The sequence below is a fragment of the Papio anubis genome, chromosome 10 (genome assembly GCF_008728515.1).
Source record: "Papio anubis isolate 15944 chromosome 10, Panubis1.0, whole genome shotgun sequence".
Classification (NCBI taxonomy): Eukaryota; Metazoa; Chordata; class Mammalia; order Primates; family Cercopithecidae; genus Papio; species Papio anubis.
In genome coordinates this window covers 118,972,179-118,987,053 of record NC_044985.1, presented here as the reverse complement: position 1 = coordinate 118,987,053, position 14,875 = coordinate 118,972,179, and the positions used below count along the sequence as shown (strand labels likewise).

At 44.9% G+C, this 14,875-nt stretch overlaps 1 long non-coding RNA gene across 1 annotated transcript; it reads left to right on the top strand.

The window, feature by feature from the left end:
* The first annotated feature begins 869 nt into the window (after window positions 1-869).
* On the top strand, window positions 870-2,520 carry LOC108581517. The gene is made up of 2 exons (XR_001893783.2): window positions 870-1,345; window positions 1,562-2,520. It is a non-coding gene; the product is annotated as an uncharacterized LOC108581517 (long non-coding RNA).
* Window positions 2,521-14,875: the final 12,355 nt, after the last annotated feature.

Genomic DNA, 14,875 nt, shown 5'->3' with positions numbered 1-14,875 from the left:
CTCTTTTCTAAATGGTCACAGTTCAGTGACTATCTCTTACAGCTGCAGTTGTACAATCTACAAACCTCATAGCTTTTGGATAAAGTCTCCTTTGGTCTCAAGGCACAGACCTACAGAGAAGCATTTTCCTGGGGCGTACACAGTGTTATTGACCAGAGCAGATGTTTAGGGTTTAGGGTCACTTTTGCCAGAGACAAATTTCAGACCCTGAGCAATATACGTAAAGCTGTTTTAAATGACAGAAAGTTGGTAAAATATCAAAGATGTCTGAATTTAGCCACTATTGTATATGCCTGAATGTCCTGTGGACAGGCTATGCTGTTTGAATAAGTCATTTTGACCTTCTAATGCTTGGGTCCGAAGGAAGGAGCTCCTCTTGCTGATGTCAAAGGCAGAGTCAATGTGCAACTTTGCCTGAGAAGATAGGAGCTCTTAGACTCCTTGTCCGAGGCACAGAAACTGACCAAAGAAGTGAGCGTTGGGAGTCAGCAGGTGGCGCCTGGCTTCCAATCAAAGGCTCTGACTTTGCTCCTGACCGCCGTGGGTCCAGGGTCACTTTTCCATCCCAGTTCAGAAATGAAAAGGGGAGATGCAGCATTCTCAGGGGAGGGTGGGGCAAGGCAGAGGATCACTATCCAAATCATTAACTAATTTAAATCGTGCTGGACTTCGCCATGAAGAGGCTGCCCACCACCCTCGTGAAATGCCCAGCAGCACCTTGCAAGAGAGACAAGCCGCTTTCATGCTGCCCCACAGATGGGGGTCAGGCTGGGGACGAGCAATGTGATCCCAGGGCCCAGTGCAGGTCATCTCCTGGAGTCCCTCAGAAGAGATGCAGATGACAGAACTTTAAAAAAAAACCTCTTCATTTTAATTGGAAAACGGGGCTGCCTTGAGGGCTAGGGCTGGATTTGGTTCCATGGCAGACCAAGAGTGTGTCGATTTGGGGGTAGATGATCCAAGGAAGCTCCAGACAAGTGGGGCCCTCACACCATGTGAAAGCTTCTCGGGGTCCACGGAGGACAACCCGCCAACGGAAAGGCATTGGGCAAGATAAGAATGCGTTTTATAGGGCACGAGCTCCCACACTCCACACTCTGTGCTTTACAAACAGGTGTCCTTTTGGGTCCTTACAGAGCCCTATAAAAGGCATCCTATTATTATCACACCATTATATACATGAGGTCAGCAAGGCATAAAGACTTGGAGAAATGGCCCAGGGGTGTCAGTTCCAAAGCTCGTCCTCCCAACAAGTTAAGGGCTGAACACACGTGGGGCCAGCCATGAAAAGAACAAGAGCAACAGCAGCAGCAAACCCACAGGGCCAGGCAGGACAGCAGTTTGCGTGAGTACCAGGCTGGCTGGGGAGTGAGCCACACTCACCCTCCTGCGGCTTCCCCTCCCCAAATCAGCTCCAGCCTGAAGAGCAACCCTTGGAAACAACGCTTGCCACAAACCCATCTTCAAGTGACCCTCCCAACCCTTCCAACCAATCCCCACTCCTCTAGTCCTCACCCCTCCCCAGGAACATCACAGAAACTCTTTCATTCCCACTGTCCAGCAAGGCAGGGCCGCAGCCGCTCCTGGAGTGACAAGCTAGCATGCGACAACTCTCAATCGAATGAACCCTCTTCCGCGGACCCGATGCAGGTGTTAACACTGCACACACCTCCACGTACGATGATGTGCACCCACGCATCCCTACAGCGCATGTCCGGCAACTTCAACAAATCATCACAAAGTCAGAGGCTTAACACAACACCTGTTTATGAGCTCATGGTTCTACAGGTCAGAAGTCTGACGACAGCTGAGTGGAGAGTCACAAGCCTGAAAGCAAGGCGTCAGCTGGTCTGCACTGCTTTCTGTGGCTCTGGGGATGACTCGTTCAGGTTGGTGGGCAAGTCTGCTTCCCTGCAGTTGTGGAGGGAGGTCACGTTTCCCTGTGGTCTCCACGGGGAGCCAGTCTTTGCTCCTCGAGGTGAGCTGTATTCCCTCCACTTTCCACGTGGCTTCTCCTTCAGCCACAACCACTCGTCTCTCCCACACTCCGGATCCTGCAACTCTCTGCAGCAACAGCTTTGGACGGAAGCTGGACAAAGTTCTCTGCTTTTAAGGGTAAAGGAAACCAAAATATTTCTCCTTGAAATACTGAGGACTGTTAGTTCAAGACACTGAAAATGCAGGGAAACACTGCCTTGGCCTCCCCTTACCTGATGGCAGGGCATCAGTCCTTCCTTCCTGGAGATAGCGCTTGTCATCCACCCAGAGAAGGCAGCAGCAGACACCACAAGAATCTGGGAACTCATTTTACCATCTTCCTTCAGTTTCCCAGCTTTTAAAAGAAGAGAGCTGCTCTCACCTTCATCTTGTCACTGTATAGGATATATGGCTCTTCATTAGAACACTGTTTAAGCAAGGCCCCTCAGCCACTGCCTTCAGAGAGAAATACTTTTGAGCTGAGACCACTCCCATGTGATGGGTACAGCGGGTGTTAATAAACTTCTGCTTGTTTTTCTTTCATTAATTTGACTTTTGCTTTCAGGAGAGTGTCTCCACTAAGAACCTAGAAAAAGGGAAAGGAAAGAAAAGAAATTATGGTTTGTCTCCTACAAGGGCTCATGTAATTAGATTGGGCTCACCCATATAAGCCAGGAAGATCTCTCTATTTTAAAATCACATATATTTTCTTTTGAGGCGGAGTCTTGCTCCGTCTCCCAGGCTGGAGTGCAGTGGCGCAATCTCGATTCACTGCAACCTCTGCCTTCCAGGTTCAAGCGATTCTCCTGCCTCAGCCTCCTGAGTAGCTGGGACTACAGATGCCCGCCACCACGCCCGGCTAATGTTTTTTGTATTTTAGTAGCAACGGGGTTTCATCATGTTGGTCAGGCTGGTCTCAAACTCCTGACCCCAAGTGATCCTCCCACATTGGCCTCCCAAACTGTTGGGATTACAGGAAGAAGCCACCAGCGCCAGACTACAAATCCCATAATCTTAGCCTCATTTGCACATTCCCTTTTGCCACAGAATGGAACCCATTCACAGGTCCCAGGGATAAGGGTGAGAGTGAGGACATCTTGGTGATGGGGGAGGGGTGGGATTCTGCCTGCAAGTGGGTTGAGGGAAGATTTTATGGACCTCATTGTCTTTAGATGATAAAAATACCATTTCCAGGTTGAACAGGGTCTGTAAGGTTTTCCCCAGTTTTCAAGACTTTTCTCCTAAACAGAGTCTATCGGTTGTGGTGGCCTCTGGGGAGGGAGAAAGTGTCCCTAGGGGAGATAGGGCAGGCAGATTGCTTGTCACTGTTTTTTCTTTTGTATCCTGGGACTTATTCCATGGGCATGGTGTGCCTGTTTAAAAAAATTATTTTTTAAATGCCTTTTACTGCATGGCAATGACCCACTTCTCATATCAATGACCACCCACCCACCCACTCTGACTGCTATTTCGAGTTGGAAGCTGTTCACTTTCACAGAAATTACAGCTTCTGGGGTGTGTGTGTGTGTTGTTTAATTGTTTCATAGACATTAGGATACGGATATGGTTTGACTCTGTGTCCCCACCCAAACCTCATGTTGAATTGTGATCCTGAGTGTTGTGGTGGGGCCTGGTGGGCGGTGACTGGATCATGGGGACGCTTCCTCATGTTGTAGCACCGTCCCCCCAGTGCTGTCTCGTCATAGAGTTCTCACAAGGTCTGTCTGTTTGAAAGTGTGTAGCACCTTCCCCTTTGCTCTCTCTTCCTCTTGCTCCCACCGTGTAAGACGTGCTTCCTTCCCCTTCGCCTTCCACCATGATTTTAAGTTTCCTGAGGCCTCCCCAGAAGCAGAAGCCTGTACAGCCCGCAGAACGATGAGCCAATTAAACCTCTTTTCCTTATAAATTACCCAGTGGCAGGTATGTCTTTATAGCAGTGTGAGAACAGACTAATACAGATAGGGACTCAAGCTTTGTTTTTAAATCACCTAGTGAATTAATTGAAAATGCAAATTCCTGGGCTTCCTTAGGATCCCTGGGAATTCTGATGCAGGTGGTCTATGGACCTGCCATTTAGAAATGTTGCTTGGAAGATTTCAGCCCTTATTTCCAACTACCCGTAGGACTAGACAAAGTGTTAATGTCCTAATCTCTCTGGAGGCTGGTTGACTTAGCAGAAATACTAGGGTTAAAGTACCTGCCTGTGCACAGGGGAAGAGGCTCTGCTGTGAAGTACAGGGCCTCAGAACCAGGAGTGCGTGAGTACTTGGCTGTTACTCTCACATTTCATTTATACCAACGTGTGCTGTTTGGGAGGACTGGGCACCCAGTACATGAATCATTCACAGGATGTTAAAGAAAAAATTATCCAGAGACTAAAAAGTCCAGTGGTGCAAATAGCAGACAGTGGTTCAAGGAAGAAAAATGTCTTTGGAAAAGCATTTTAAGAAAGGAGAAGAGAGAGAAAGAAAAGCAAGCGCGTTTGATTCCGATCATCCAAGTATAGAAGTCGAAGGAGCTGTGGGTTTGCTCCTGGGCAGGAGCACATTTGTCCCTGTGGTTGGCAGATCAGTGCTGTGCCCTCCCCAGCTGCTGCCGGCACTCAGAACCCAGCCACAGCCCGGGAAGCCACGCGCACAAGCTGCTTCCTTGGAAATGAGTTTTCCTGGTGTATAATCTTCCTTTTCCATCCATAACTGTTGGCATCATCCATATCCCCTTCCCTTAAATAGAAATACTTATCAGTAAAGCCCAAACTTCAGCATATATTGGCTTAAACGTTATCTTCTGTTGCCAAGGGCCAAAGCAGCAGCTGAAACTGGGGCCTATATTATGTGGCTGCTTAAAGTCATTGGAAGTTCCTTGATGAGATCTTTGCCTCCCTGTGTACCAGTCCAGTGTAAAACAAAGTTGAAAAAAAAGAGGCAATTATCTGGCACAATAACATCCTATTGAGAGGAAAGGCTCCTGAAAACTTCCAGATGAAGTATCCTGTTCCTGGCTAGAGGATGCAGCCCGCAGCATCCTCCAGGAAACGTGAATTCAGGCAGCAACGTCCCCGATAACAGAATGTGTGCCACTGCTCCCAGTCTGAGCAGACTGCCTTGCTAACGGGGGCTTCAACTCCCTTGAACACTGCTGGCATTTCTTTGTTGGACTCTCAGTCTCTTTCATTGAGAGAGTGGGGAGGAAGAGTAGGAGGAGGTTTAGAAGATATTTCCCAGACTCCAGTAGCTGCAGAAATCGGAATTTACAAAGCCAGAGAGCAGTTTCTTCTGCTTGCTGGTAGCTCCTGCCCTGTGTCTTTTGGTGACATTCCTCTTTAGGGTAGATATGTTTCTTGGTCTGGGAACTAAGCGCCTTCAGACAAAAGTGGTACCTTTGGCCCCATCAATTGCATTTGTAGATGGAGGGCCTCAGTAAAAGACAAGTTTTCAGGATATGGTGCTCTGCAGTGAGAGAGCAAGTTTTTCCTGAGGTTGGAAAATGATGACCAGCTAGAGCTGGGAGGCCTCCAAACCTCCTTGGCCCTGTGGTCCCCAAGTTCTCTTTCCCACAGAGCTGTGCATGTGAGCCTCCACTGAAAAGAGCCTCCACTTACCAGCCCAAATGCCCATCAACCAACAAGCTAATAAAGACATTGTGATATACATATATATATTTTTTATTTATATATATATTTATATATATATATAACGGAATACTACTCAGTTATAAAAAGGAATGAAATAATGGCATTTGCAGTTACCTGGATGGATTTGGAGACTATTATTCCAAGTGAAGCAACTCATGAATGGAAAACCAAACATTGCATGCTCTCACTCGTAAGTGGGAGCTAAGCTATGAGGATGTAAAGGCATAGGAATGGTAGAATGGACTTTGGGGATTTGGGGGAAGGGATGAGAGGAGTGAGGGATAAAATACTACAAATTGGGTATGGTATACACTGCTTGAATGATGGGCACACCAAAATCTCAGAAATCACTGCTATAGAACTTATTCATGTAACTAAACACCACCCGTTCCCCTAAAACCTATAGAAATTTAAAAAAAAAAAAAAAGGAAATGAAAAAAAGAGCCTCCACTTAAAACATGTTCTTATTCTGTAATAATTATTTTTCCATTTTTAACTCCTCAGCGACATGGCTGAAGATCAATTGTAAGATAGCTGGTGTTAGAGAGTTGATATGATTCCAGCCAAAAACAACAAAAAGTCACATTTAAAATGTTGAAACTGGACTGTCTTTATTTGTATGACGAGACTTCCTTCTTGGTCTTCCTTCTTTCCTTCCTTCCCTCTCTGCTCCCTTCCTTCCTTCTTCTTTCTTTCTCTCTCTCTGTTTTTTGGGGACAAGGGCTTGCTCTGTCGTCCAGGCTAGAGTGCAGTGGCATGATCATAACTCATTGCAACCCCAAACTCCTGGGTGCAAAGCAATCCTCCCACCTCGGCCTCCTGAGTAGCTGGGACTACCGGTGTGAGCCAACATGCCTAGCTATTTTTTTTTCTTTTTTGTAGAGGTGGAATCGCCCTATATTAGCAGGGCTGGTCTTGAATTCCTGACCTCGAGCCTTCCTCCCACCTTGGCCTCCCAAAATACCGGAATTACAGACGTGAGTCACCACACCCAGCCTGCATTATTTTCTTTGTGGGCCTTCTATAGGTCCAAGTCTCCAGGGTGAAAATCACTGACTGTCTCATACAAATTAGAGAAAGGTGGCTCAGAGGAGCAGAGTGACTTTCTCCAAGCTGCACAGCAAGCTGGAGGCACTGATTATAGCATGCCTTGGCCTGAGCCTGTGCTGTTCCCTGTCCTGGATATTGTTGCCCCAGGGTTCCGTGTGATCCCCACCTGCCTGCATTCAGATCTTGCTGCACATTTCATCTCCTCAAAGAGAACTTCATGGACCGTCTGCTATAGAATATGAGCTCCACAGGGCAGGTGATTTTGTGTAGTTTGTTCATTGCTGCATCACCAGCACCTAAAGAGTAGGTGACACGGTGTAGGTCCTTAAAAAATGTGTGCTGAAGGAATGAATAATCCTATACAGAAGACAAGACAGTATTATTACCTCCATTTTATACACGAGAAAAGGGAGACACAAAGAGGTTAGGGAACTTTTCCCAGAACCACTAACTTGTGATGTGCCAGGGCCCCGTGGTGGATATACAGGCGCATAAAGGTACACACACCTACACAAGAAAAAGAACCCTGCAAAGCCGTCAGCTTAGCTGGAGTAATTGAGAATGGAAGGATAAAAGACAAGGTGGAGACACTGACAAGGCCACATAATTTGGACTCTTAAAAAATAAACCAAGGAGGCTGACTACTGTGAGGGTTTACATGGGAAAGTGAATGTTAACATTCATAGCTTTTGTAATTGAAAGAGAAACTTGGGAGTTATTGGCATCGTGTTTTGAAACTAACAAGAAACTTAAGGAGCAATTTTGCTGCATCTCCTCATTTAACAGGGCCTAAAACTAACATGCTTAGCAATGAAGTGACTTGTCTTCATTAGCATGGCATGGCCATGTTCTTTGACCCCCAGCACAGTGCTAGTTCTTTTAAATGGTGCATTCAGGGTTCTCACGTTTTTAATCCAATAGCAACAATTCTTTATTCTATGACGGATGCATAAAATTCTTTTTAAAACTCACTGAGGTCAGCTATACTTATTTATATTCTGATATGATCTGCATTAGTTTTCTATGGTTGTATAAGAAATTGGCACAAACTCAGTGGCTTAAAGCAACATAAATGTATTTATTTGTTTGTTTATTTATTTATTTATTTTACTACATGAGAATATAGAGCAATGACACAAATGTATTATCTCACAGTTTCTATAAGTCAGGAGTCTCCGCACGGGTTAACTGGGTCCTCTGTCCAGGGCGTCACCGGGCTGAACTCAAGATGTCAGTGTAGGTGCTGTGGTTCTTGTGTAAGCCTCTGGGTCCTCCAAGCTCATGGTGTCACTGTAGGGGCTGTGGTTCTTTTGTAAGCCTCTGGGTCCTCCAAGCTCATGTAGTTGTTAGTAGAATCCAGTACCACAAGGCTGCAGCACTGAGGTCCCTGTTTTCTTGTTGGCTGTCAACTGGGGGTCACTTTTAACTCCTAGAGCGTCCCTGAGGTCCCAGCCACATGGCCCTTTTAGGATATGGTAGCTCACTGCACAGCTGTTTGGTTGGTCTTCAAGGTCAATTGGCTGGTCTTGGAGTCTTATATGGCATAACATAATCACGGGAATGACCAACCCATCACCTTTGTTGTATAACAAAACCTAGCCTAAGGAGTGTCTGTGTCCTCAATTCCCAGGTGAAATGCAGGGGGATCGCACATGATATGTACGCCTGCGGGCAGAAATCTCCTGGGCCACTTTAGAATTCTGCCTCCCACACCATTCATTTTCATTGGAATTCCAGCATCTCACCGGAATTCTTTTTAGTTCACTTCTTACATGATTTCTGAGAAAAACTTCACACAAACCTTGTTGTGCATGTAAGTTGACCTTTAAATATTTCAGCACTACTTAATATTTCATTCGGACATTACACAGATTCCTCTTTGAACCTGGCTTTACTGACTGTATTTACTCTCCACCAGAAATGGCATGCTTGGAATGTGATTTCATTTTATATCATCCACATCCCTAACTGTCAAAACACCGGCAGAGTTCACTCTTGAAGTTGCCCAAAGCTCTTGTTTTCCAAAACCATCTTCCACCACATGTGCTGGTGACGCTGTGCACGCAACTTCTAGACTCTTCCTCCTTGCTTTTCAGCCCCGTCCTCCCCAGGCTGACCGTCTGCCTCCTTCAATGGTGGATGCCCGGAAAGGCAAGGAAGATGGGTTTAGAATCAAAGAGTTTCCAGAAACCCCTCTGTCTACTTTGATGTTCTGAAAAGAATACAAAGTTCTTTTGGTTCTAGAGCTCTCGATTAATGAAAAATCACCAAGAGGCACAACGCTGGGACTAAATCAACAAATCTCAAATCTAGGAAGCAGATGCTTCGAGGACCTATTTATTTATTCAGCATGTACCTGCATGGCATTTGTGACTCAGCTCCATAAGTGTTCTTACAAGAAGGAAAATCCTCCTCCGAGGGTTTTTTATACAAAAGAAGGGAAGAAGAGGCTCCCTTCCTGTTCCTGGTTTCTTAGGCTTTCCTCTGATGCTTAATATCTGGTTCTGAATCTCACAGTTCTCTCTCTGCTCAAGTCACTGTCACCTGACCTCCAGCGGGTCACCCACTTGTTACAGCCAATCTCCCAGACAATAACTCAGGTTATAAATTACTACAATCTGCTAATGTTTGCACTTACTGTTGTGTTTGTCTCTAAGAGGAAACAGTATTGCTCTATTAAAAGAAACTGGCTTTGCCCTAAGAGGTTATTCTACTGTGTTTGTTTCCAGATGAATTATTTTTATCAGAGTAATAAATGATTTTAGAAGGCTTAAGGGATTGTGAGTGAGCAATTGTTATCAATCTAGAAGAGGATGGTTTCTGCTTTCATAGATCTGGATTTATAATAAAATAAAACTCTGACTCTAAGAATGCTTAGGGAGGTGATGTTTTGGTTAATTTATGGTTACATAAAAACCAATCTGAATGTTTGTTTCAGTTACTGTTGAAAGTCCCTCTAAAATGTGATGGTTGAAAAAATATATAGAGATGCTTTTATTTTTAAAAATCTGGCTAATTCTATTTCTCTAATAAGTGTATGGAACTGAATATAAGGTGCTTTAAAGACTTCTGTGGTAGAGAGAGAATACATCTGGGGATGTCTGCTCAGCTCAAAATGACCTCCCTAAACTGTTGCTCTCTGGAGAGCTCTGGCCATGTGTGTGTAAAATAATCCTGTCTTCTGGCCACAGTGGAGATGGCACCTGGCCCCAAGAGAGCCAGTCAGAACCTTTTATCTGGGAATTTGACACTAGGACTAATAACAAGAGGGCAGTTTCTCCCAGTGGTTGAAATGACAACATGTGAACTTGGGAGCTGGGGACAGCCATTTTCTCGACAGCAGGTGGACTAAGGGATAGAGATGGCTGGCCTGTCAAGGAACAGCATTGAAATCAAGTAGAAAGCCAGCACGTTCTCCCTGGGTGCCCACTGGCCTCCCATGCCCGGCACTGGCCTTTCCTGAGGTCCTGTTGCATTTCTGCCGTTAGCTTCAATGGTTCTTCTCTTTGATCTTATAGGAAACTCCCTATTTCTGCTTAAGCTGGCTGGTGTTACTTGCATCCCAAAGAAATTCACTCTTCTAGTCCCTGAAGGCATCATGCCAACCACCAGTCCCCTGGTCTGGCTCTGGTGTGGTCCTCCTTCCCTGTCCTACGTGGTGTCCTGGTCCAACCCATCTCCCATCATCCAGGCATGAAACTTGGATGCTACATTCCATGCCTCCCTCTGCCCCACAGCCAAGCAGACACCAGGACCTGTACGTCCCTCCTCGCTCAGCCTCTCCCTGTGCCGACTTCAAACAAACAAAAACAAACAAACAAACAAACAAAAAACACCTTTTTAGTTTGGATGCTTGCACATTGACATGCAGTTGCAAGAAATACCGCAGAGAGATCTCACAGAACTTTCGCCCAACTTTCCCAACGGTGGCATAACTATAGTATAAGACAATATCACACCACCAGAAAAATGACGCTGATACACAGAGAGACATGGGGATAAATTATTTAAAATTAGCACAGGCCTACTGTCTATGGATGTCCATCGTCCAAAAACAAACAAAAATGAACCTTGACCTAAACTTCACACCATACATTCCACAGATTTTTTGTTTGTTTTTGAGACAGGGCATCACTCTGTAGCCCACACTGAAGTGCAGTGGGATGATCTTGGCTCACTGCAACCTCTACCTCCTGGGCTCAAGCCATCCTTCCACCTCAGCCTCCTAAGTAGCTGGGACCACAGGAATGTGCCACCACACCTGGATAATTTCTGTATTTTCTGTAGAGACAAGCTTTTGCCATGTTGCCCAGGCTGGTCTTGAACTCCCGAGCTCAAGTGATCCTGACTTCAAGCGATCTTCCCATCTTGGCCTCCCAAAGTGCTGGGATTACAGGCATGAGCCACTATGCCTGGCCTTACCACAGTTTTTTAACCATACACCCATGATGGATTATTTGGATTGTCTCCAGTTTGGGCTACTACAAACGAGTCTATAATGAACACTGATGAACAAGTTTTTCTGTGAATAGAAGTTCTCATTTCTCTGGGTTAAATGTCCAAGAGTGCAGCTCCTGGGCTGTATGGCAAGTTCATGCTTGGTTTTGTACGAAACGGCTCATCCTCCTTTCCAGAGAGGATGTACCATTTCACATTCCCTCCAGTCACGCATGAGTGGCCCAGCTTCTTCCATCCTTGTCAATATTTGGCATGGTTGTTATTTTTATGTTAGTCGCTCTGGCAGGTGTATCTCGCATCCTATTCTGGTTTTATTTTACATTTTTCTGGCTGATTATGTTGACCAGCCTTTCATGCACTTATTTGCCATCTGCATATCATCATGTAAGAGTTCTTCATGTATTCTAGAGGCAAGTCCTTTGTCAGATATGCGGTTTGCAAATATTGTCTCCCAGTCTATAGCTTGTCTCTTCAATCTCTTAACATGGTCTCTCAGAGAGCAAATGTCTTTAACTATCATGAGGCCCAATTGATCAATTTCCTCTATTATGGATGGTGATTTGGTGTCAAGTCTAAGAACTCTGACTAGCCCTAGATTTCAAAGATTCTCTTCTTGGGTTTTTTCAAAAGTTTATAGTTCTATGTTTTACATTTAAGTCCATGATCCATTTTGAGATAATTGTGTATGGTGTGAGGTTTAGGTCAAGGTTCATTTTTGTTTGTTTTTGGACGATGGACGTCCATAGACAGTAGGCCTGTGCTAATTTTAAATAATTTATTCCCATCAGTTGATAATTGTATTTTTGTTTTGTTTTTGTATTTTGCTCCCACAGGAGTCCCACGCTAAAGAGTGAGGGGGGAAGAAGGGAAAAAAAGAGGTGATTGGCAAATCAAGGTTAAGGCATTCTTGAATCAAATACAAATAACACAACACAACATTCAAACCTTAGTTTCCACCTTGCCCCACCTACAGCGCTATGAGGATAAAGTGCAGGCGTGAGTGAGAAACTGCTTACAACCATGAAACCCATAAAGCAGACTTGGGTCACGGTTTGGATGTAAGTCCTATCCCATGTGTGGCCGGTGTTAGAATGGAATCCCGCTGGGCAATTTACAATCACTTGTATTTATAAAGCATATTTATCTTAAAGTGCTTTCACATACAGTCTGCCTTTTGCCCTCATTTGTATTTAGTCATTTTCAGTCTAAAATATTGAACCTATATTTATTAAATATATTTAATATTATATAAATTATATATTAAATTAAATATATTAATTTATTAATCTATTCATATAATTATATATTAATATATTTATTAATTTATTAATATAGTAATATAAATTTATACAATTATATAAATAAATTAAATATTTATAAAATATATAAATATATTTAATAAATTAAATATATTTAATAAATATAGGTTCAATATTTTATTACATAAATCTGTCCATTAAATAAATAAATCAGCATTTATTGAACATTTTATTTGTGTTTACAGTTACAATAAAAGGGAGACTAGACACAGTGAGTAACGTAAAAGCGTAGATGTTAACCTAAAGAATTGGAAATGTGATCTGTCATTCTTTAACAATGATTCTTATGTGATCACATATGCTGAGCCTCAAGGCAAGCCAGCCTCAAATGCAGCTGGGCTGGCTGCACAAGCAGCTGCTCCTTGGGGTGGGGGTCCTGACCTGGGTGAATTCTTTGTAGCCCAGCTCTGGTCTCCAGAAACTTGATTTTTTTATTACACTGACAGTGCCTGTCTTTCAAGGACAGACAGAAGTTAACTAGACTCATAAAAACTGAGGTATAAACCCTGAAGCTAATTTATCCATCAATAAGAAGAGAGGTGATTATTGATGGGATAGAATGGTGTTGGTGTGACATGGCTCAGGAACACTTTCTTCTGTAGGCTGGTTGCCAGGGCAGCTGAACTGATGACACTGCTTGATGCACAAAGAATTGGAAGAAGGTTGATCTTGGGATGTTCCTCTCATCCTAGGGGGTGTGCGCCAAGGACGCTTGACTGCACAAACTCCTTGAATCAAGCTTCATTCGGTCCCAGGGAGCTAGAAGAGCCCTGCCAATATTTGTGTCTAGGTTTCCATGCCTGCCCAACACCCTTTCAACTCCAACATGACCCAGTTCAATTGACTGGGTTTCTATTGATTCATTTAAGATCCTGTTCTGCCTTGCTTCCCCAACCTCACTGCCATCTGGTATCTGATGTGCTCCCAAACTCTTCCTCCTCATCTTCTGGGAAATCCCCTAAGTTTGCTGCCTCAGTGGCGAATGATGTCCAGGGTGTGGATTTTACCAGCACTACTCCAGGTGCTTAGACAACCTCATCAGTGCAGCCCCAGGTTCTGGTTATCGATGCACATATTGGGTTTCTATAGATGCTGGCATACACTCTCTGAAATGAAATGAAAAATGGAGATTTGGGGGAAAGAAAGCTGTTTTAAAAAATAATAATACCAGTACTTTGTTGTGTTTTTGTTTGTTTCTTTGTTTTTTGGTTTCGTTTGGTTTGGTTTTACATTGCCATGGGTGGACCTCTAATAATTCCTCCCAGTCTCTAATTCTGCAGCAGCTGCTCATCAGCAAGACGAGGTAGATGGTTGCAGAGCAGCGCAGGGACCCAGGCACAGACAGTGGGGCCTGCCCGCCTGTACTGGCAGAAGCCAGCAGGTTACCCAGAGCACGCTCTTCCTTGTTTGTGTTGGATCACTCCAGTCCTGATGAGCTGAAGAATACCTGCAATTATTTCCAAATCCCAATGGGTGCTTCCACGGCTTCAAAGTACAAGGAAACCCACATCTGATTAACTATCACTGCTGCCAAGGGCAGGCATTCAGCTGCATGGAAGGCATGAAACTGCATTCAGAAGAAAGCAGTTTCAAACTCTCACAAGCTTCTAATTTCATTTAGTGCTCATAATCACCCCATGGGGCAGAAAATCCATCCCACATGAGAGACGAAGGCACCAGTGATGAAATAAAAGGCTGCCCAAGGTCACTCTGGAACTGAGACTGAGACCGGACCTGTCTCCAATGCTAGCGCACCGTTGGTGTGCCTGACCTTGATGCACAGGGCATAGGAGCAAACAGGATTTGCTGTGTCTGTGAGGCCCCCCTCGTGCTTGTGGGGAGCAGGAGGGAGCATTGAGCTCATAAACAGCATAAAAAGTCCAAGTGTTTGCAAAATTATTGAACTTGTGGAATTTGCATGGCCTTCAACAAACATGTATTTAGATCTTGCCCCTCTTCTGCTAACAGAGTCCTAAGAGAACTAAATGTGGGGTGGGGATTCCAAATGGGCCTGGAGGACGCCTGCAAGGCTTCCGGGAGAGGGGACTCCACCTCCTCGTGTTCTTGGCACCTGGCGGGGACTCAGTGGTCGCTCTGTCACTCTCACTCACCTCTGGAGTGATTTTAGGTTTTTGGAGCTGAGGAGCTGCCCCCAGCAGACCCACTGGCTGGGCAGGAGCCTTCCTGGGATTGCTGTGGGCTGAAGGCTGCCCTCTGCCCCGGTGCCACCTTCTAGCCAAATGCCAGCTGAAGGGGACTGTGTTCCCAAAGTCATTGTTTAACAGTGACCTGGCAGCCTGGTCTGAACTTCCCTGCAAACGTGGGTATTAGGAAAGGATTTTGAAAAAATACCCGTTCCACAATGTGGCTGCCAGGGTTCAGCTGGAGAGTGAGCAGGGTTCAGCTGGAGGTGGTGGGGTTCCAGCTGGAGAGGAGT